Source organism: Oryctolagus cuniculus, chromosome 15, assembly GCF_051225735.1.
Source record: "Oryctolagus cuniculus isolate XC-2025 breed Fujian yellow rabbit chromosome 15, ASM5122573v1, whole genome shotgun sequence".
NCBI classification, from domain to species: Eukaryota; Metazoa; Chordata; class Mammalia; order Lagomorpha; family Leporidae; genus Oryctolagus; species Oryctolagus cuniculus.
In genome coordinates this window covers 7,145,435-7,151,434 of record NC_142881.1, presented here as the reverse complement: position 1 = coordinate 7,151,434, position 6,000 = coordinate 7,145,435, and the positions used below count along the sequence as shown (strand labels likewise).

The 6,000-nt window shown below is 59.6% G+C and overlaps 1 pseudogene; it reads left to right on the top strand.

Moving 5' to 3' along the window:
- Positions 1-4,525: 4,525 nt before the first annotated feature.
- Positions 4,526-5,581, top strand: LOC149121897 (uncharacterized; annotated as a pseudogene).
- The last annotated feature ends 419 nt before the right edge of the window (positions 5,582-6,000 follow it).

Here is a 6,000-nt window from a genome sequence, read left to right as displayed (position 1 = left end):
ATCTGCCTCCTATGGGCTCCCAAGATTGTCAGCAGCCACAGCATGGCAGCAAGCTGGGGTGGGAAGTTTTAGAGTCTAAAGATCAGGGCCAGTGCCACAGCATAGTGGGAGAACTCTGCCTGCAGCACCAACATCCCATATGGGCGCAGGTTCAAGTTCCGGCTGCTCCTCTTCCAATCCAGCTCTCTGTGATGGCCTGGGACAGCAGTAGAAGATGGCCCCTGCACCCATGTGGGTGACCCAGAGGACAGTCCTGGCTCCTGGCTTTGGACCTGCCCAGCTCCAGCCATTGTGGCCATTTAAGGGGTGAACCAGCGGATGGAAGACTTCTCTCTTTCTGTCTCGCCCTCTCTCTGTCTCTACCTATCAAATAAATAAATATAATCTTTGGAAAAGTAAAGTAAAAGTCTAAAGATCGGCTGAAAGAAGAGAAAAAGACCCCTGCCAGTTGCATACTGCCCAGGCTGTCTCAGCCAGCTCCGGACCCCTACTCGGTTCTAACAAAGGGAACCCCCGGCCGCCCAAGCAGGCCACAGAAGCACAGGCCCCTCCCTCCTCTGCCTGTGGGCCCCTGCTCACCAGGCTACGCAGTAGTAGGGGCTGTCAGGGTCTCAGCCAGGCCCCCTCCACCTGCCCACGCAGCCAGCCTGCCAGCTCCACCTCCGGGGAGTCCCAGCTTTGCCTGGGCCATGGCTGACGTTGGACAGACTCGGGAGGGCATGGTGAGCGGCCTCCAGCCTCCAGGGCACTCGGCACTGCTGCAGCTCAAGCCCAGAGCTCCCCGGGCTCAGACGGCGGCCAGTCCCTTGCTGAACTCCTCGCCCGCCCCAGCAGGCTTCCCCCACCCCCGCTTCAGAACCAGGAGCTCCGTTTCCGCCCCTGTGGCCAGGAGCCAGGGCTCACAGGGAGCAGCTTTGGGTTAAATCCCCCGGCAGTGCCCACGCACACGCTGGACCTTGCTCCGCACCAGGTCCGGGTGGCAAGAAGCCCACAGTTGTTCCCAGGCCTCGGGGCCGCCGTGGTCAGAGCCAGCGGGATATCACTAGTCCAGGATTTCCTGGAGTGTGCTTTGAGGATCGCGAATCCCAGCCTGGATGGGCTAACCAGAGACAGCCCACGGATACATTACAAATGCCACGGATCTCGTGACTGTCGGGCTGCCGCGGCCTTTGCTATCCAGGTCAGGCCTGGGACCCTCTGGCGGGGTTGCTCTGCTCTGCATGTGGGGCTGCCACGTGGGACTGGCTCATCCCACAGGGTGGGGCCCGTGCCGAGCGTCCCTGTTCTCCCCTACACATGCCAGCAGTACCCACCGCCTGTGGCCACCAAAACTATCCCCAGACAGCGTCACCTGGCCAAGAGCAGTGCAAGCGAGCCCCTCCGCCCCCGGCCAAGGCTGCTGAACACGAGGGGCTTTTGGGTTCTTTCTGTGACATCCGCTGACGTCTCCCAGCCCTAGAGCTCCTCAGGACACGGTCTGGATGAAAACCGACCAGGGGACAAGCTCTGCCCAGGGTGACGGAGCCCCTCACTGAGGTTCCACTGGGATAGCACAGGACGGCACCTGCAGGAGGGCGGAGCCCAGGCTGGGAGCTGACCCAGCCCAACCAGAGCCCCGACAAAAGACCCAGCCTTGCCCCTTTCCCCCAGGATCCCACCCTTTGGTTCTGTGTTGGGTTGAGGGCAACCGGGAGAGACGCCCACAGGAAAGTTCTGGGAGGCAGAGCGAGCCGCCCCTGAGCCTCCGCAGGGCTGGCGGGTGGAGTCTTTCAGAGTCATTGCACTCCGAGTGCGGAGCCGTGAGCACACACCTGTGGTCTTACAATCCGTCCAGAGGCGCATCCTCAAGTTTTCAATTATGAGAAGGCTTTAACTCAAATCCCGGGAGCAGAAACTCATTAACGCATCCAATCCGGCCGCCCGTGCTCTTCGCAGGGTTTTGAAAATCATCCTGCGTGTTTGGAAATCCCCACCCCCACTGCCGCCGAGACTGCTCCTTTGAAAACAGCAGGGTTTTCCTTCACCCACCTTGGAAATGGAGTTTCAGGAAAATCAGCCTGGGAATGCAGCCGCCAGCTCTCCACTGTGCAGCTCGGAAAACATCTGTGTTTCTCTTTGGACTTTCGGGGATAATTATCCGGCTCATATTGTGATTGCTAATTACTAAGCTAAACGAACCTGCCCAAGGAAGGGCTAGCAGGAGGGTGCTCCTCCTCAAAGCATTTCTCCCCCAAGCATGAAGCATCTGAAAATGGAAACAGAAAATGCTGGTGCGCAGGCCTCTCTCCCACCTGCTCCCGGCTGCGGTGCTGGGGCGTCGGCAGGAACCCCACGTCCGGGGCCAGGGGAGGGTGCCCGGGGGGTGGGGAGGGCGGTGATGAGCCCAGCTGCGGGCCAGGGCTTGTTTCTCCCGCAAGCCGTGAGTTGATCTTTGTGCAGAGACGGGGCCCAAGCAGGATTCCTGAGCACAAGGAACCCTGTTTTATGTCAAAACCAGAACTCAAAGCTGCATCTAATGGTTTAAAATTTTTATTCAAAGCCAGAGGAGCTGCGTTTAGAGAGGAATACAGGGTGAATCTTTCTGGAACATTCCTCAGACTGTCTTCAATCACATGGAACCAGAACCGAACACTGACTCACTCCTGGGAGTCCCCGCCTCCCTGCGGGTGGAGGTGGCAGGACCGGCCGAGCCCTGCCCTCACGCAGAGCTTGGGGGTGGGGAGAGGAAAGCGGACAACTCTGAGCCAGGCCAAGCCATGTTCTGATGGGCCGGGGTGGAGTGGGAGGGGGCTACGAGCCTGGGAGGGGCTGAGGATGAAGAAGCAGAAGGCAAGGGGTGACTCCGTGCCAGCCCACGGGGAGAGAGGGACAAATGGGAAGATGGCTGCAGACAGCCGGAGCAGCATATGCAAAGGGCCTGGGGTGACAGGTGTGCAAGAGCTGAGAGATGAGAGGGCCCAGACCTCCATCCTGGCAGGGCTGGGGAGCCCACGAAGCTCCAGGCAGAGACTTGACCAGCTCCTGGCCCTGCATGGCACCGGCGTGCCGTCTGCACTGAGCCCAGACGCAGACCGGCCAGCCAAGCACCATGGGCTCCGCCTTCCTGCTGGGCTGCTTGGGCCTCAGGAGATCCAGCTTGGAATGAATCTCTGGGTGCACCCGTGAGGGCATCAGCCCCAGAAAGCCGGGGCGTCCGTGCAGCCTCTGGGTGGGGTGCCAGGGCCACAGCAGCGCCGGTGGCCACGTGCACCACGCTGGGTCCAACGCCGAAAGTGCCGTGCGCGGTGAGGAGCCCTAGGGACGCGGCAGCGGAGACAAACCCAAAAGGCTAGAGCTGCTTCCGCGTGCCCCCTCCTCTCGAGGGCACACAAAGGGACCCTTTGTGCCTGCAGCTCAGGAGGAGGGGCCAGGGCAGGCTGGGCGGAGCCAGAGCGAGAGCTGGGGGTGGGGGGCTTCCCTGCTGGGAGAGGGCTCAGCTGAGACTGTGGGCAGTGCTGACACGCTGACCCCATGCTGCCCCGTGCCAGCGCGCAGCTCTGCGCTCCAGGCAGCCGGGCCTGCTGGAGCTGGGTGCACATTTCTCCTCTGGGGGCTGGACAAGAGAGCTGGCCAGCACCCTGTCGTCAGGTGTCACCCACCCCACCTCACACTGGCACGGAGGCTCGGGGAGGCGGGAGCAGGGCTGTGTCCCCAGCTGGTGGACACAGGAGGCTGAGTGGGCGGAGCTTCAGGCAGCCCGGGGCGGGCCCCAGGGAACCCTCCTCCCTGGCCTTGGGCAGCGCCTGGCCTTCCGGTCTGTGCAGGGGCCTGAGCAGGGCTCAGCGGCCCACGGCAGTAGAAGCTGGGACGCGCAGTCCAGGATCTGCCCCCTCCCAGCGCAGCCCACGGCCAGTGGCCACTTCCACGCGTCCAGTCCCTCACACAGCCTCCAGGGGGCCTGGCAGGTGGTCGAAGAGAGGCGGTGAAGGTGGAAAACAAAGGACGGGCGGGAACCATGGCTGGCGACCACCTGCGCCGGGCAGCACAGCGCAGCGGGCGTTATCTCAGTCCCCACCGGTCGCCCTGCTGTCTCCGGAGAGGGGTGTCGAGGTCCCCGTCTCACCTGAGATGCAGCCGCATTCAAGCCCCGGGCAGCCCGGCATGGCCATTCCCCGGAGCCCCGGCCCGGCACACACTCCCCCCAGCCCCGCACAAGGCTTCTGCCAGAGCACCTGCTCCACCCTCCAGGTCGGGGGAGCAGAGAAGCAGCCTGTGTTGGCCTCGCCTCGGGACAGGCTTCTCCCCCTGGACCCTCCCTGCAGCCTGTGGGGTGGGGCCGGGGTCAACTCCAAAGGCCTCCTCCTGCTACTGCCTCTTCCCAGTACAAAGCAGACACCCAGCTGGGCCCCACCCCGGGGACTGCTCTCCATGCTGAGGGGCCTCGGGGAAGAAGCAATCCTCAGCCGGTCAGGGAAGGCTTCCTGGAGGAGGAGGTGTTGATGGGCGGGGCGGGGAGTGGGTGCTCCAGGCAGAGAGAAGAGCCCAGATGGAGGAGAGCAGCTGTCCAGCTGGGAACCGGAAGTGGGACCCTGCCCGTGCCCACGCCACAGGAAGTCAGGAAGGCAGGCGTGTGGTGGGCACCTCTGAGGGCTGCAGGCACGAGCCTGGAGCAGTTCAGCCGGGAAGCAGCGAGGCTGCTGGTGGAGAGGACTGGACCGAGCTGGGATCGTTCTCACATATGCTCACACCCTCACACACGCACACACACTCACACACTCACACACGCACACACACTCACACACACCCTTACCATCACACACTCACTCTTATAATCACACACACACACTCTCACACACACTCACACACACACTCTCACACACACTCACACACACCCTTACAATCACACACTCACCCTTACAACCACACTGACACACACACTCACACACACCCTTACACTCACACACACTCACACACACCCTTACAATCACACACACTCACACACACACTCACACACACCCTTACAATTACACTCACACACACCCTTACAATCACACACACACACTCACACACACACCCTTACACTCACACACACACACACAACCTTACAATCACACACTCACCCTTACAACCACACTGACACACACACTCACACACACCCTTACAATCACACACACTCACACACACCCTTACAATCACACACACACACTCACACACTCACCCTTACAATTACACTCACACACACCCTTACAATCACACACACACACTCACACACTCACCCTTACAATTACACTCACACACACCCTTACAATCACACTAACTCACACACACACTCACACACACCTTACAATCACACACACTCACACACACCCTTACAATCACACACTCACCCTTACAACCACACTGACACACACACTCACACACACCCTTACACTCACACACACTCACACACACCCTTACAATCACACACTCACCCTTACAACCACACTGACACACACACTCACACACACCCTTACAATCACACACACTCACATACACCCTTACAATCACACACACACACTCACACACACCCTTACAATCACACACACACACTCACACACTCACCCTTACAATCACACACACTCACACACACACCCTTACAATCACACTCACACACACCCTTACAATCACACACACTCACACACACACTCACACACACCCTTACAATCACACGCTCACCCTTACAGTAACACTCACACACACCATTACAATCACACACTCACCCTTACAATCACACTCACACACACACACTCACACACACCCTTACAATCACACACACACTCACACACACCCTTACAATCACACACACACTCACACACACCCTTACAATCACACACACACACCCTTACAATCACACACTCACACACACACACACCCTTACAATCACACACTCACATGCATTCACACATGTGCACACTCACACACTCACACTCAACCACACTCGTACAATCACACACTCACACCCACCCACACCCTTACAATCAG